General features: G+C 38.9%; 1 non-coding gene across 1 annotated transcript; it reads left to right on the top strand.

Moving 5' to 3' along the window:
- The first annotated feature begins 1,041 nt into the window (after positions 1–1,041).
- On the top strand, positions 1,042–1,113 carry Smp_tRNA_02372_Pseudo_CGA.1.1. The gene has a single exon. It is a non-coding gene (tRNA).
- The last annotated feature ends 15,580 nt before the right edge of the window (positions 1,114–16,693 follow it).

The raw sequence follows: 16,693 nt of genomic DNA, 5'->3' as shown, positions 1-16,693 counted from the left end.
AAAACCATTGGTCAAATATATCACCTTGATTTATGGTCGGAATAAAATTGGTTAGTCTGATTGATAGTCACAAATGAAACTTTTCGGAGTAATTGGAATGAAAATTAATAAGTACATGTATGTTCATATCCCAATATTAAATAGCCTGGTTTTTTAATATATATCTAGGTGATTAAAACGAATGCGTGTGCACCCCTGTTTTCCACATAACATGAAATCAAACAGAAGTAGTAGATTAAATCTACATTCACTTATTAATCATTAGTTGCTATGATGCAGCTGAATGTACTCCATTTCATCTATTTGGGTTGTACGGGTTTACTCATATACATTTATATGTGCGACTTCGAATCTACCAGGAAGCACCAGTTCCCTCAAGATTACAGTTACACTTTGTCAACGAGTGCCAAATAACAAAATACTGAGATCTAGGGCTTCCTATAGATTACTTCTGACCACTTAACATCTCCCGGGAAGAATTTTTCAGTCAACTATTTATCTCATTTTTTAAATGTAATAATAACACTGTTCTGTTTTCAAGTTCCTTGGGAAATATGCTTCAAGTATAGTTCGTGTCCCTACACCTTATGTTCGATCGTTGCAATATCTCACTTACATATACGGGATTGCAGTTAGTATTTTTGATCTCATAGGCATTTCTGCTATCCTTCCACTGACTGTACCTTAAACTTTTATTAACATAGTTTTTATGAATTCCCTAATCTCTTCTGAATATCCTTTGAGGTATGGATTATCGTAAATTTAACAAATCCTTTCGGTTGACCCTTCTTTTTTGCTCGAACTTCCTTCTTATTTATTGCTTTCAGTCTTTAGGATAGTTATCTATCGTCAATGTGAGTACAACTAAATTCAACCCACTTTACCTGTTTCTCAGTTCTGTGACAAGTTGATGAACTCTTTTTATCAGATTCCTAATGACTGTCAGTTTAACTGATAAATCATTTTCTGATCTGTAATCTGGATATTTCTGAGAATGCTATGAATTTCGAAATATACTCAACTTATAAACAATTGGATGCCAGCTCAGTGGTCTATCGGTTAAGGGCTTCGGCTCGAAACTGGTAGGTCCTGGGTTCGAATCCCGCGAGAGTGGGTTCGTGGACGCGCACTGCTGAGGAGTCCCATAATAGGACGAAACGGCCGTCCAGTGCTTCCAGGTTTTCCATGGTAGTCTAGCTTCAATTGACTCATGATCTCAACTCTATAAAAATACTAAAAAATCTCCACAAAACCCCTTCTGATTATAAACAATTATTATATTTTATTTCAACTAAACAGTAAAGAAATAGTAATTTGGTGTCTTTGATGAACGTGGTACTATCTGATATACAGTTGATATGTTCTGTTGCCTCCAGTGAATGCATAAAAGAGTTTGCAACGATTGGAGGTACTGTGGGTCTCATCGCTGCACCTTCTCTTTGTCTATAGAGATCTCGAAATCTGAATAAAGTTTAATAAAGGCTTTAAGACGGTGTATGATTTTATAAATATATATATCCTATGTAACGCTTTCCTAACAAAGACATTAGTAAGTAAGGAATAAATACTAGAATTTACTATTAATCCACATCCTTCTATATACATAGAAGGTAACTTTCAAAAGTAAGAATTATCTATTTGCACGATATTATTTTTTCCGTTTTATTGTGAGATATTTGTTTTACATTCACATGAAACAGCTTAGATAATAGTGACTGATCTTTGAAAAATATGACATGATCTATAGTTGCATTCTGTAGCTCAGGCAAGAAGACTCCTGGTCAACGATTCAGTATCTACTTTTTGAGACCATGTGGTAAAATAAGTTTATTTTTTAACTCTAACTTCCATATTTGTAGAACATTTATGACAACCAATGTTATTTTAGAAAACATAGAGGACTGGGAGGACTGTTAGTCCTGTGCTTCATTATTATCAAATGAATAAGAATAATGCAACAGATGTGATTCGAAGTTAATTTACATACTACCAGTGGTACAAAAAAGTAAACGTGGGTTAGGTTTTACGTTACATATAGAACCAAATACTCATTTGTCCTTTGATTAGTATCTCATCATGAAATAGATTTCGTACACAGCAAAGTGTATGCAGTTTGAAATTTCATCTAATTTTTACATCTAAGTGAAGAGAAACTTATGGTTTTTTAGGAAGATGTTTTGTATATAAGTTGCTTTTGTTATTTTTCTTGAACAGATAACATCAACAGAATGAAACTAATTAACCTATCCCCCGTCATACAGTGCAAATGAAGCAGCTTTTAATTCTGGTAAAATCAATTCAAAATTCCTGTCCTTGTACACAGTTTACGTTGAACACATGAGAAATTCCAAGTTATATATCTGTAATTTTTAAGTTATATTTCTAAGTATGCATCTATTTATGAAGTGCAGAATGAATGAACTCAAGTATTTACTACAATAAAATGTTTCATGAATTCAGTTTGTTATGCCGTAAAAAGAACTCACAAAATGTACTCAATCGATTTCTTTAGTAGTTAATTTTAAATGTAACCAGTTAAGTGTTGATATCTAATTATATGATTATTTATGCTATTAAATGGTGAGATTTTTAGGTAGTTCTAGACCCCAATCTCCAGAAATAAAAAAAAATAAATTTCATAGCGGTCTAGGTTGATTCCTTCAACCATTTAGTTAACTCATTTGATGAAGTTAACGAAATTTATTAAACCAGAAGTGTGTCGTTGATAATTCAGTGAGACAGATCTATATCAGCTTGTAAAATATACAACTGAAAAAAAGTGAATAGCTTAGCAACAACGAATGGAAAAGTGAGACAGAACATATGTCGCTTTTCCCACTAAACTTATTAAAAAAAGTGATTATGTTGATACAAAACCAAGAAATAAACAGATGACAAATTTGATAGCATCCATTGCAAGGAAGCATTTTAGGTAGTTCGTAACGGGCGGTCGGTAAATTGTACAAGAAATAACTAGAAAGGAAGACAGCATGCAACCGCCACACCATTATCGCATCCGGCCTCGCATTGGAATTATTCATGTTCTATGAATATAATTCATAAGGTGGGATCTAATAATCCTGATACTAATCTACTCTAAATATTTTACTCAGGTCATATATCTAAACCCAAAATGTCCTTAATGAAAATAAAAACAGCACCCGCTGTGAGTAAATATATTTATTCAGATTCAGAAATAGATGAGAGTGAGATTAAAAATTTGGCTATCAAACTTAATGAAATGGCGTTTCAAGCAGTTGCTTGGATGCTTGACCATGCTAATAATTCATAATAAAGGAAAAGAAGTCAATATCAGTGGTCTATACTGATAAATCTTCTAAATGAACTCTTGAATCAGTTTCCTAAGCTCTTCGTATAACCCCAGGCTAACTCTACACGATAACTTGTACACGAGAGAAAAGGCGCGAAATGTGGACAAAACGCTTTACTCCAAGGTCAGCTTATGTACACTAAACCAAGGATAAACTAAGGCTTGAGTTTCTGGAAGGTTCTGGAACTCGACTGCACATAGTAGTAGGACAGGTAATCCAATCAGAAATATGACACATGACTCTTTACTTTGTAGATGTTCCTGCGAAACTCCTATTCTGTTTTAACTTTAAGCCCGGCAAATTATCACGTGATTTATTCGCCAATCGAAATACGACTTACTCAATCTTAGTACTGTGCTAAACCAATGACATTCAACTGGTATGCGTAGCCTAGCGTGCTTGTTGGTCCTTTGTTCACCCAGCCTGTCTAGCTGAGTCCAGAACGTCAATAAGAACTCTCATCATGAGAATTATTTATTTCAAACATACTTGGTTTTACATACCAGCCAAACAGACCTCATTACACCACAAAATAAGAAATAACATTTATACAACTTCAATCCAAATTATGGCTGTCAACGTGGGAGACGGTAATTAATAAACTGAACATAATTTATGAACAGTAAATAGTATAATAATCATAATCTAAAGGTCAAGATAAAGCTTATAATAAGAGGAATATAGGTATACATAATCTAGTTATACAATAGGAATATATATAATATTAGTCCATTAATTGTTCTCTGAAGTCACCCGTAATTTAATCTGCACTAGGATATAACAGTTTCCTAGCGTTATCGGGGCATCTATGAGATTTTTTCGACGAATATTCTGGATTCCCTCAACAAATACCTTCTAAATTCTTTCTTTCGTGAACTTATTCACGACTAAATGATTATTCCTCCGATTGTAGTTGACGAAAGTAGTTTTTTAAAAAATCCGTCAGAGCCAATATTCAAGATACCAAGATATTCTTCACTATAACTGCTATATCGGAGAGGATTTGAGAAATGTTAAACCTTCAAAACTATCTTAAGGAAAAATAGGGTTTTTTTTATTCAATATTTATTAAGCATTTGGGTTACTATGTCTGCATACTATTGCATTTGTAAGCTCTAACTTGATGTATTACGTGCCAAGATAAGCTTTACTGTTCCTCAATAATTAATTATTCTCCAGTTTCTTAGGTTTTCTGTCACTCAGCTCTGTACCCATCATAAAGTTCTACTCGATATACCGCATGGTCTAGTACTAGATACATATTATCATATGAGTTTTGATGATGAAGAATGTCAATCAACGGAAAGAATCTATTTGTTAACTTCATCTTCTGATTGAACACTGGTTTGAATATAGCTCATGAGCCTGTAAATGGCGTCGAGTCGCGATTGACTATGATCACCACTACAATAAGATTACGTGCCATATATTGACTTGGATCCCTCGGTAGACCAAAAACTAGAAGACTGTTAATGGTCCAAATAAGATATATTTGTTGGCGATCTTGTGGTATCGAAAGAATACCGGGACGTGCCAAAGTTTACTGGGGGAACTGCCCAGAGTAAGCGAGTTCGTGCACAGTCACAGACAACGGAAGGAAAAGTGTGTTTGGTACAGTTAAACAACTAAGTACAGTAAATCAATCACTGGTACAGTTGATTATAATAATAATTGTTTCCATTATACTAATCGCGTTATCGTCATAAAAGTAGATCAATACAGGAGCCCCCGCTATTAAGGGTTTACACTTTCGATAAGTAGCGGTTTCGTTCGTGGGACTGATCGGCAAACATGCGATTGTAGGACGAAGGTGTTGACAGAACAGGAAGCGATTGTTGATCCTCGAGTTGCCTTCAAATGTCTATTACGTAGAATGGTGCCAGGAAAAACGTGTTGTATTTGTTGCTTGAGCTAGCGTGCTACACCAGAATGGTTTGTATCCAGAATCGGAAGATTGCGTTCGTAGGCGTCAGGAACAGAAAACGCTGCAGGCGTAGGACGGAACCATATTGAGCCAAGAAACCAGAAGCGACTGTAATAACTAAGTTCGGAACCAAATGCATGCCATACGAATTTGGAGTCAGAAACATAAACTGAGTGCGTTGACTAGAGCGTGGGTGATCAGGCCAGCTTTCTCCAAGGTTGACTGAAGTCGACAGTACCAACGGGGCGATGGTCGGAGGCGTGGGCACAGGGTAAAGTAAAAAATCGAAGACAAAATGAAGCATGCATGTAGTATAGGGATAAAGTCCTATACCGTATCCTTTGTTGGTTGTGCGGTTAGTCGTGAAAACGTACGGGTAGGCGTACTCGAAGACCGGAGCGTGAGACAGTAGTTTCGTTCGTACCTCGTGAGACTGAAATCTCATCCGAAGTCAAGGGCGGCGTGGTCTGCTGAGCTGGACGTGAGACGGAAGTCTCGTCCGTACATGGTGCAGGTGATCTTGTTATTTCAAAATTATTCGTTCATCTCAAAAGTCTATACCCATTACACTATTATGATCATGGTTGGACCCTTTCACCATGTGTTCATTTCTTTTCTCTCTCCTTTTTTTTCCTTCTAAATAAATATTATTCTTAAGATTACGAAGCTTTGGATTGAGACAATAACTTGAGTTACGTTGAATTCAACTTATCAGACCCGTTTTATCTTCACTATGTATATACACGACTCATACATATAGATTATCTTTTGCACTTAATTGGGACTTTCACAGCATCACCCAAAACTATGACTGTACACGCACAAACATTTATTCTAACGTTATATCTTACCGCAATAATAAGTTATTTACTTATTAATTTATTCTGTTTTATTTTATTTTTATTACTCATTTTGCTATACATACATAGTTGTTTATTCTTGTTCTGCGTTAAGATATTTACATATTCCGCATCTCCTTTATTTCTATTTCCTTAGTTTCTTCCTTTCCTTCTTCAAAATCAATTCAAAATTCTTGCTAATTACTCAGAACCTGATTTATTATTACTATTCTATTATTAATATTTTATTTTCCTTTTCCTTCCTTTCTCAAACATGGCATATGTAATGTTAACATTATTGAAAATTGTGTATTATTGCATTTTTGAGGAAACCCGAAATGGTTTCTTCACAGCACTTATGTACCCATAAGGTGTTTGTGAATAATAATAATAATAATACTGTTGACTGGGACATGAGAATGCAGTTTCTGATGAATCTAGCGTGGGATCTGAGGTAGATGTAGAGATCCCGCTAGAAGGTTTGGTCAGTCTAGCCTTGAGTCTCGGCTTATCAGGTAGGGCACAGTCATCGATGTGTGCTGGTTTGAGACGATCAATATTGACTATCTCGACTTGACCATTTCGATCAACCTTAAAAGTCTTTTCGTGATGGGAAGTCGCGTGAAAAGGGTCCTTCGTAGGGCTGTTGCAAGCGTTAGTGTACCGAATCTACTCGTATGAAAGTATGTGAACAGGTAGATAACTCTCGAGGGAGAGCGACCTGTTGATGTTGTATACGAGTTGACACCGGAGGCAGTGTTCGCATAAATTCTGACAGTCGTTAGACGTAGTCTGATTTGCCGAAATCGTTACTGCTCCGTGGTGTGAAAAATTCCCCAGGCAGACGCAATAACGTTCCGTGAGCAAGTTCAGCGGTGGAACATTGAATATCTGCCTTTAAAGTCGTTCTGATACCCAAGAGGACGAGCGGTAAGGTTTCACACCAATTGTTGCTTTTGTGTGCTCGAAGAGCACTTTTGAGTCGGCGATGAAACCGTTCAACCAAACCATTTGATGCTTGGTGGTAGGCGGTAGTGTGTATTTGTTCCTTACCAAACAGCCGGGTTAGCGAGGAGAATAATTTGGACTCAAATTGTTGTCCTCGGTCAGTTGTGACAGACGAGGAACAACCGCACAGCGCTATCCAGCGTTCCATGAAGCGGTGAGCAACTATCTCCTCCATAGTGGACGTGATGGGAGTAGCTTTGACCCATTTTGTGAAACGATCAATGCACGTGAGTAGGTGATTATACCCGTGCGATGGTGACAATGATCCTACATCAGGCGTAACAAAAGTGCCGATGGAGGAGGCCACGTGCCTACGCACTTTTGGTTGTTGGCACTGTAAGCATTGCTTTACTCACATACGGACATCTTTACTCATGTACGGCCAGACGTATAGTGCGGCGATGAGGCGTAGTGTGGCTGCGATACCTGGATGAGATAAACCGTGAAGAGCATCGAAGGCGAGACGACGGTAAGCAGAAAGTACGATGGGTCGAGGGAGACCCGTAGAAGTATGGCATAGGATAGTACCTGTGCTAGTAGTATTTCTCGACACTGAAGAGATGTAGAATGTTGTGCTTCTGTACATGAGTACATCAGTTGCTTGGGCGACGGCCATAGCAGGGAGATTGAGCACCGGTAAAGTAACTGCATTCACCTGGATACGTGACAGAGCACGGCAACATAGCGCGACTCACCTTTGACGTGACGAAGGTCTGTCGTGAACTGAGAGATACAGTCCAAATGTCTGCACTCTCGTAGTGAGTAGCGATCAGAGTTTGCGTGGATTACTGCGAAGTAATTCGGTTAATGGTCGTAACCATTCTGCCACCTGTGGGGTGAAACGTCGGTGGAAGTTGACCAAACCTGGTCCGTGGGTGACTATGTGGTATACCACACAAGTGGTCACCGATGGAATCTCCTCGAGAGGTTTAGTTAATTTGAGGAATTTCTGAAATAAAGCATGGGATAAATCGTCATACGAACGAAATACACCTGTGATTCGGTACGCGTTTGTGTAAGCTTTGAAGCCCATGAACTTGCTGTTCGACAAAGTATCGATTATCTGCAGCCTGCGTGAGTCGACTAGTGACTCATAGTGCTGTAGGAAATCGATGCCGAGTATGGCTGTGGGAACATCGGAAATGATGAACATCCACAGATACTGTCGTCGGTTGCTCAGGTTGACCATAAGCTGTCGTGCACCATATGTAGGAATGACTGAGATATTCGCGGCGCGTAGTCAAAGCACAGTAACTTGAGACTTGCTGTTACTAATAGGCTTGACAGAAACTTGGGCACCTGTATCTACTAGGTACCTAGCGTTAACGTGATAATTGTGCATGTAAAATAAACGGTCAACCTTAGGTGAAGGGCCGGTGAGTACGCCCGCATTTACTCACCGGCTCAGGAGTTTCCCACTTTGTATGAACAGGGGGCTCGACAATGACGGGCGCCAGGCCCGAAAACACGGTGAAACCAGCATCAACCGGAAATCGCTTCCGAAGGCGCCCTTTTTGAGTGGCTTGGAAAACGCCCACTTAGGGCGAGTTGTTACGGCTTTATGAGAGCGTGAACTGGCTCGGTGGGCGTAGGGTTCTGATATATTAGTTCGGTCTCAGAAACTGAGAAGAATATGAATACAGCTATCCCCATCGCCATGAGCTGTAGGTCGACTAGCGTCGAGATCGGTTTTCGAACGTTATTTTGAGGCAACTATATAGTTGTCTCGAGTGCTATTCCATGCCATTATCTTATCTGCTACAAAGGCCAGCGTTACAAACACGATTTGAAAAGGTTTCTAGCATAAATTAGCATCAATACCGTTCATTCGTGACATTCCACTAGGCCCTAAGGAGCCGTAATTAAACAAAATGTTCTGCCCTACAGACATGGGTGGATTGAATTTATCTCCTTGTCAGTAACGCCATCCTCCCTCCTTTTTTGATGTAAGGCTCGTTTAGGTTTGTGGTACGTATGACCTGACATCGTATCAGTTAGATACCTGATGAGTTGACTTATAAAGAGTACCACAGTTTATCAGAATTCACTCTATTTTATCAGACTAATTCACAGTGATCAGCAGTGTACTACAGAGCTGAGTCCTCAAACCAGCCTTACTCTTAATATTTATTAATGACCGGTCTAGTTTTTTGAACCCTCGAATTCACAATAAATCTATCATGTACTTTCCAACACTAACCTTTACTGGATAAGACGATGTAAACATTAAAGATGGAAAAAAGAATGTGCACGAAAATTTTTATAAACTTTTCACAGTTAAAATCGGCATGTTGTAGGATTCTGTGACAAAATCGATAGAAAAGGCACACTCAGTATCCCTCAACATAAGGCTCGACGTTTGCTGCCAAAGCGACAGCTAATATACAAGCTAAACTTAAATATCTATATAGGTGCATTATCATACAGAAATTTAAAACCAGGGGTTAAGTCTGCTCAAAAGATCAGATAGGTAGTACTTATCAACTTAGAAATGTCAGGAAACTTCAATGCCAACTCTAACGATCAATTATACCGGGAACCTACAAGCATGGAACACTCCTCAACTTTAATGCTAGCTATTGGCCTGGAAAACACTCACCATACATGGACAAAAACAACTTTTTACGTGAAGCCCAGTGTGGGTTTAGAAGAGGTAAGTCCTGAGCGTCTAATCTTCTCATGGCACAGACATCTGGAAAACCTGCTATAACCAAAGGATTTCTGTCAATGTCAGAACCCCCGACTTTTCAAAAGTGCTTGAAACAATGCTACACACTTTTTGTAGGAAGTAATTCCCTACAGTTTCTACTCTAAGCTATTCTCTAGACTGTTGAGCACAAAATCTTGATTTGGCCGAAGTCAGAACAAATAAGCTATTTAGCTTTAAAAATTTTATCTGTTTCTAAAACGTGAACTACCAACGATAGTATGCGAATAAACAGTACAGTCTATTACATAGGGAAAAGGAGGAACATAAATAACATATCTAACAGTAACTAGAAGATAGGAAAAATGGGTCAACAGGGCGAATATTGTTTTACAATAAACACAAAATTGTGATTGGTGGATATTTCGTGCCTTAAGGTAACCCTCGTGCTATTGATAGAAGAAACCAGAGAAGTAGTGAATAGGTCTTTATTTCGATCTTCGCGCAGTCACAGTGGAGCGTGGGATTATCTGTTCAGACAAACAAAGGCTCTCAACATTCAATATAAGATAATGGGGAATATAACGCTTACAAAAAGTAAGGAAGTGAATGAATACTTGAACAATACTGTTTTAGCATATGCTTGGTTGTTTGGGGTCAACTCTTAACCAACCAACCTGAGCTGTTACATTAGCTTCCCCCTAGAATCGACTTCCGTAGGAACGTCGGTTCGATTAACCTATCTATCGAAAACACCTTAGTTCTATTTCTCATCCCAAGGCGAAATTATCAATTCGCTCACTATTTGACTTACAATCAGTTACGACTAACGCTTTCAACGATAGTCCATGGATGTCTCTTCATTTACTAGCTTGTCATCTTATTTTGTAGCATGTGATCTTTACTACAACTATCGCTGACGGTTTGCTGCGTGCTTTCAAGAGAAAGTGTGAGAATGTGGAATAAGAATATCTGAGGAAGTGCCGGGAGCGGGCTACCTAACACCATGTTGGTGAGGTACGATTTTTCCATGCTCAGACCGGCTATCAGGTGTTTACTCACCTGCCTCTTGGGTCGCCCTCAAGTAAAAAGTAAAGAAGAGTCTACTTCAAAGGTAATGGTGAAAATCAAGCAAACCTGAAGAACTGCTCCACTGCCTGTATAAAGTAATAAGATGCAAAATGGAACTACATAAATGCAATTGATAATTGTTCGGTTCATGTAAGTGCTTGGCCTCCAGAACGGATTGGTATTCTGGAAGGAAATAGAGATAGTGTAGAACCATGAAAACAACAAAAAAAATACTCTTTTGTAATGCATATATGTAAAAGGGTGAACTTGCTAGAAGTTGGACTCTTTAACAAAATCGATCAAACGCATGACCTTGAGCCAGTGATGACCGCCTTTTACAACTAGGTGCGTAACCAAGGGTGCATCAGAGTAATCCACAAAACGGAAACGAATATACGATTAAGAAGCAAAAAAAAATTGTGTGGAGTATGCGGATCAAGTACAGTTGTGTCAAATACCCTTTTCTGGTTTGATTTAGGTATGCATGATATATTGAGGCAATATTTCGTCAATTCATCCAAGTAACGAATTGGTTTGCACCTCAGAAGTGTGTAAGTCCTATTACTCATTAGTATTATGAATGATTAGTCGATAAAAGGAAAAATTGCAGTCATTCCCCCGTGGTTTGATGTGGTCTAATGGCTAGGCACACGGTCCAGCATTCAGGAGAGCAGAGGTTCGAGTGCGTGGGGCCTGCGTTTTTGTTCACCAAAACCCCCTTCAATACGACGTTTGTTGGCCATAAGTTGCTCAGACATGAGAGAAAGATAACAAGAGGACGGATTGATATGTCAAAGTGCCATATTGGAACAGTACAAGTTCATTGTTTGTATTAATAATAATACTATAGAAAAAAATGATGAGAACTTTAATAAGTACTTGACCATGGTTTAATCCAAAATGTTTTGTCTAAAAAAAACAAACTTATTAATAGTAGTATTAATCGTATCAAGCTACCAAACATATCTTCGACCGAAAACTTTTAGAATTAGTTCATATGGTATATATGTATAGCCAGTCTACGTGAAAAATGTGTACAAATATATAAGAAGTACAACCAACATAGTTAATTAACCAGAAAAAGAAATTATAAAACTCGCCTGGGCTGCTTTTTGAATTCGTTGTATTTGCCAGTGTTAGTTGTATGAGTTTGATTAAAATCCTCAGCCATCGTTTCGGAATACCTAGCTTATGTGTCCAGTATTTAAAAAAATATTTAACATAACACTTATATATCAAAGGTAAAAGGTCTGGGGAGTTGTATGTGAGGCGGAATGAGGAAAAAAAAATATTTTTAAGTAGATGCAGGGTCTGATTAGCTACGTGGTTAGATTTATCCTGCAGTCGAAACTGTCAACATCCTTGACTGACTAATCGGATGTGCCCAGCGAACCGTTTTAGTCATTTGTAAAGATTTATCATCTTTACATTTCGATTCCGTAATGGATTTGTCAGTTAAACGATCTAACAACACGTATGGTGGTTCATGATCTAGATAAGCCGGCTTTAGCCTATCAATACTTACTGCGTCGATGTTTCCATGTTTTTCTATCACGAAATATTTAGATTTTCTTGAGACGACTTTGAAAGGACCTTCAAATTGAGGACTGAGTGGTGCTTTTATTTTGTCACATCTTATCCAGACGTGCGTGCAATTGCTTAGGTCTTTAGGTATATATACGGCGCGCGATTGTTCACGAGTATTAATCGGCTTAAGTTTAGACATGTGGTCCCGTAGTTGATCTACACAATTTTCTAAATTAAGTTTTTGACTGTTAGTATTAGGGTTAATAAATTCACCTGGTAGTCTCAGGGTTGTTCCGAAAACCAGTTCCGCAGCTGAACACTGTGCGTCAGTTTCGACAGATGTTCGTATTCCCAACATAACTAACGGTAGGAATTCTGTCCACTGATTGGGGTTTGAGTGAGATATAAGGGCGGTTTTTAGCTGACGGTGAAAACGTTCTACCATCCCATTAGCCTGAGGATGATATGCAGTGCAGCGTATCCTATTGGAGCCTAGAAGTTTAGCCAAGTTATTAAATAGTTCGGATTCGAATTGCGCTCCTCTATCCGTCGTTATTGTTATAGGTGTACCAAAAATGGTTACCCAGCTCTGCATGAAAACTTTGGCTACTGTTTCCGCTGTGATGTCCGCTATCGGGATGGCTATAGGGAATCTGGTAAATCGATCTATGCATGTAAAAAGATAATTAAAACCGTTTGAACGTGGTAAAGGACCTACCAAGTCGATATGCACATGGGCAAAACGTGCATCTGGTTGCGAGAAAACACCTATGGGTGAATTTGTGTGACGATTTATCTTTGATTGTTGACATGCTGAACACTCTCTAACCCATTTGTGTACATTCTTCTGTAAATTCGGCCATATATATCTGGCATTGATTAGTTTTGTTGAAGCTTTTGCGCCAGGATGAGACAAAGAATGAAAGTTATTATATATCAACTTTCGCATACTTTTGGGAACGAAAGGTCGCGGCATTGCCTTGGTCGTGTCACAGTAGATTAGAATACCATCGACAGGTGATGGGAACTGTTTTAAATTAAGACTTGAATTGTTTGTTTTAAGCAGGTTTTGTAATTCTAGATCCTGCTCTTGTTCGTTTCTCAACGTCTCGAAGTTTACTGTAGACTGCTGTAGCACGTTTATTTCTAGCCTAGATAAAGCATCTGCCGCCTGATTGTCCTGACCTTTGACATGTTGGATATCGCTTGTTTATTCCATGTTCATCCAGTCTTTTTAACACTGTTTTTACATGCTGTTTGTGTGATTGCAAATCGGGGCTGGCAATTAACAAGTCGTCTATATACCCCCGCGCAAATGGCATATCTCGAAGTAGATTGTCTATGAATCTTTGAAATGTCTGTGCCGCATTTCTTAGGCCGAATGGCATGCGTACAAACTCGAATAAGCCAAAGGGTGTTGTAATAGCTGTCTTGGGGATATCTTCATCAGCCACTGGGATATTGTGATATGCCCTGACTAAGTCAATTTTAGTGAATATGTTCATACCCTGTAAACCGTTTGTGAAATCTTGGATATGCGGTATTGGGTACCTATCTGGTACGGTTTGACGGTTGAGGGCTCTGTAATCCCCGCACGGTCGCTAGTCACCTTCATTCTTCTTTGGGACCATATGCAAAGGGGGTGCCCATTGACTATCAGAGGGACGGATAATACCCAGTTGTAGCACATAATCAAACTCGGCCCTAGCGATTTTGAGCTTATCTGGTGCTAGTCTCCCGGTGCACCTTCGGTTTCGATAGTGTGGCTTACTTTCAGTTTGTCTTTAGAAGGCTGTGGGTTTGGTTTAGTTAAGTTTGGAAATTCCGCGAGTATATCTTGGAATTTCGCTGTTGTTACTGGAGGAGTTTGAATCAAGTTAAGGGAGCTGATGTGACTTTCTTTGCCTTTTGTGTAATACGAAGTTTCTTTTGGTGTTGATCGCCGTTTCTTGGTGTCAACTAGAAATTCGTATCTCTCTAGAAAGTCCATCCCCAGTATTGCCAGATCTAAGTCGGCTACCGTGAAAACCCAAGGGAATTGCCTCCTGAACCCCAAATCTAGGGTTAAGTTTTTCTGCCCAAATGTCGCAATTTTAGTTTTATTTGCAGCTTGAAGTGTAAGTGATGATGTTTCTCGACTAATCTCAGTTTTATTTTGAGGGATGATGCTAAGAGCAGCGCCAGTATCCACCAAGAAATTCAAGCCAAAGTTTCTGTCTCTAACATAAAACAAGCGACTGTTTAGGCGCCCCTCCTCAGTCGTCGCGACCTGGGGAGGGGTTACTCGTTTCCCGCTGTCTTAGAATTATGCTTAGGCCAGGCGCATGGTTGCATGCACTTGGTTGAGTTGACACCAAACTTCCAGCGGTACCAACAAAACTGCCCAGGTTGTCTGGACATTTGTGACCTGTTTTGTGACTTGGATCGTGGTCGTTGTGGTGACCTGCTCCTGTTTCTATGACCCATTTTTTATCTGGTGACAGCCTCAGTGAGGCTCCTAACACTCGTAATGAGTCCTTCTATGACGGGGTCTTTTGCTGATTCTACTTTTTGTGTGTGATTTATTGTGCCTGGTCCAGTTGGAGGACCTCTCTCCATTATTCTATCGGCTATACGCGCTAAATGAGATAATGAGGTTTCAGGATCTTGTGCATCCAAACAGTGTTGGACGTAGCATGGGAGAGCTTGTATCCATCCTTGTTTTAGGACTGCTTCACCCACTGTGTTATCACCCATTAACACTTGGAGGTGACGCAAAAACTGCGACGGCGACCGATCACCTAGTGTTTCACCTTGAAAAAGTCTTTGAATTCTTTGACTATCTGATAATGATAAACGGTTTATTATCTCTCGTCTTAAGATGGTGTATGGTTGTGGTGATGGTGGATCTAAAATCAAGTCACGGACTTCTTTGGCGACTGAAGGAGGAAGGATAGAATACAAGTCTCTATAGTGAATCCCTTCAGATTTGATATTGTGTCTCGTGAAATAATGCTCTAGTTGAGCAAACCACAACTCAGGATCACTACGATCAAATTCTGGAAGTCGGGATTTCGTAGTCATAACAGTGTCTATCTCCACTGGTGACAAATCCTCCAGATTATGGGTTTCTATTGAGTCTGACATGAGGTATGTGACAAATATAGCAATAAAGTTAGCACGAAAAATGGTTACTATAACACGAATAACTTAAGATAATACGGAATAAACTAGTTATATACTCAACTTAGTTTACGGATAATCAGGTCTACTTTTACGATTAAGTAAAAAAGTTAATAACAGAAATGAGGTTAAATTTGTGTTCAAAAAGGGCTCACCACTTTCGTGCCTTAAGGTAACCCTCGTGCTATTGATAGAAGAAACCAGAGAAGTAGTGAATAGGTCTTTATTTCGATCTTCGCGCAGTCACAGTGGAGCGTGGGATTATCTGTTCAGACAAACAAAGGCTCTCAACATTCAATATAAGATAATGGGGAATATAACGCTTACAAAAAGTAAGGAAGTGAATGAATACTTGAACAATACTGTTTTAGCATATGCTTGGTTGTTTGGGGTCAACTCTTAACCAACCAACTTGAGCTGTTACAGATAAACAAGACGTAGTCATATAAGATCAAAGAAAGTTAATGTGGTGGTGAGCGTTTCACTTTATCATTGATGGGTTCGTTCATCGATCTCACTTTTCAGGTACATATCACAGTCGCATTCGCATAACAGGACGAAGTTCACCCATAAACAAACTGTGCCCGAAACGGTATTACTATCCTTACAATTTTCAGAAACCTTAACATCAACTTTGTATCTGTGATGAGAATGGAATCGGTGGATGATAGATCAGCGTTGAAGAAAACCCAAGATAACCCAGTCATACTACTGCTATTCGACACCAATGGTAACTGCTTGATCTGTTCGAAATTATTATGGCGTAGACAATGTGAAACGAACTTATGACGCGTCTACTAAAATTATATGTTTTCTCAAACTTTTGAAATCGTTAAGACAGCGGCATTTCGAAGACAGGATTTAGAAGGATCTCGATAACTAAGAAAACAGAAAAGCGTGGTTGCAAAGTACTCTTTAGTTGAATGTCTGAAAGTGTAATTTATAAGCTCCTTATAATTAAACATCCGCTTTAAAACTGATTTCAGTCTACTCTTAACCTTTATGTAGGAAAACTCTATGGCTAGACAGCATCAATATCCCTTGGAAACGGTTAGTTTGTGTGTTGCTGTCCTATTCGAGAAAGCGAGAAAAGTCGAAAGTAATATAGGTAATTATGTGTGCCAGCTAAAACTGTCTTCCGATTGGCTTACAATTCATTAGTCAAATTTATCACAATTAAGAT

The sequence above is a fragment of the Schistosoma mansoni genome, chromosome W (assembly GCF_000237925.1).
Source record: "Schistosoma mansoni strain Puerto Rico chromosome W, complete genome".
NCBI classification, from domain to species: Eukaryota; Metazoa; Platyhelminthes; class Trematoda; order Strigeidida; family Schistosomatidae; genus Schistosoma; species Schistosoma mansoni.
This window is presented reverse-complemented; position numbering and strand designations above follow the sequence as displayed.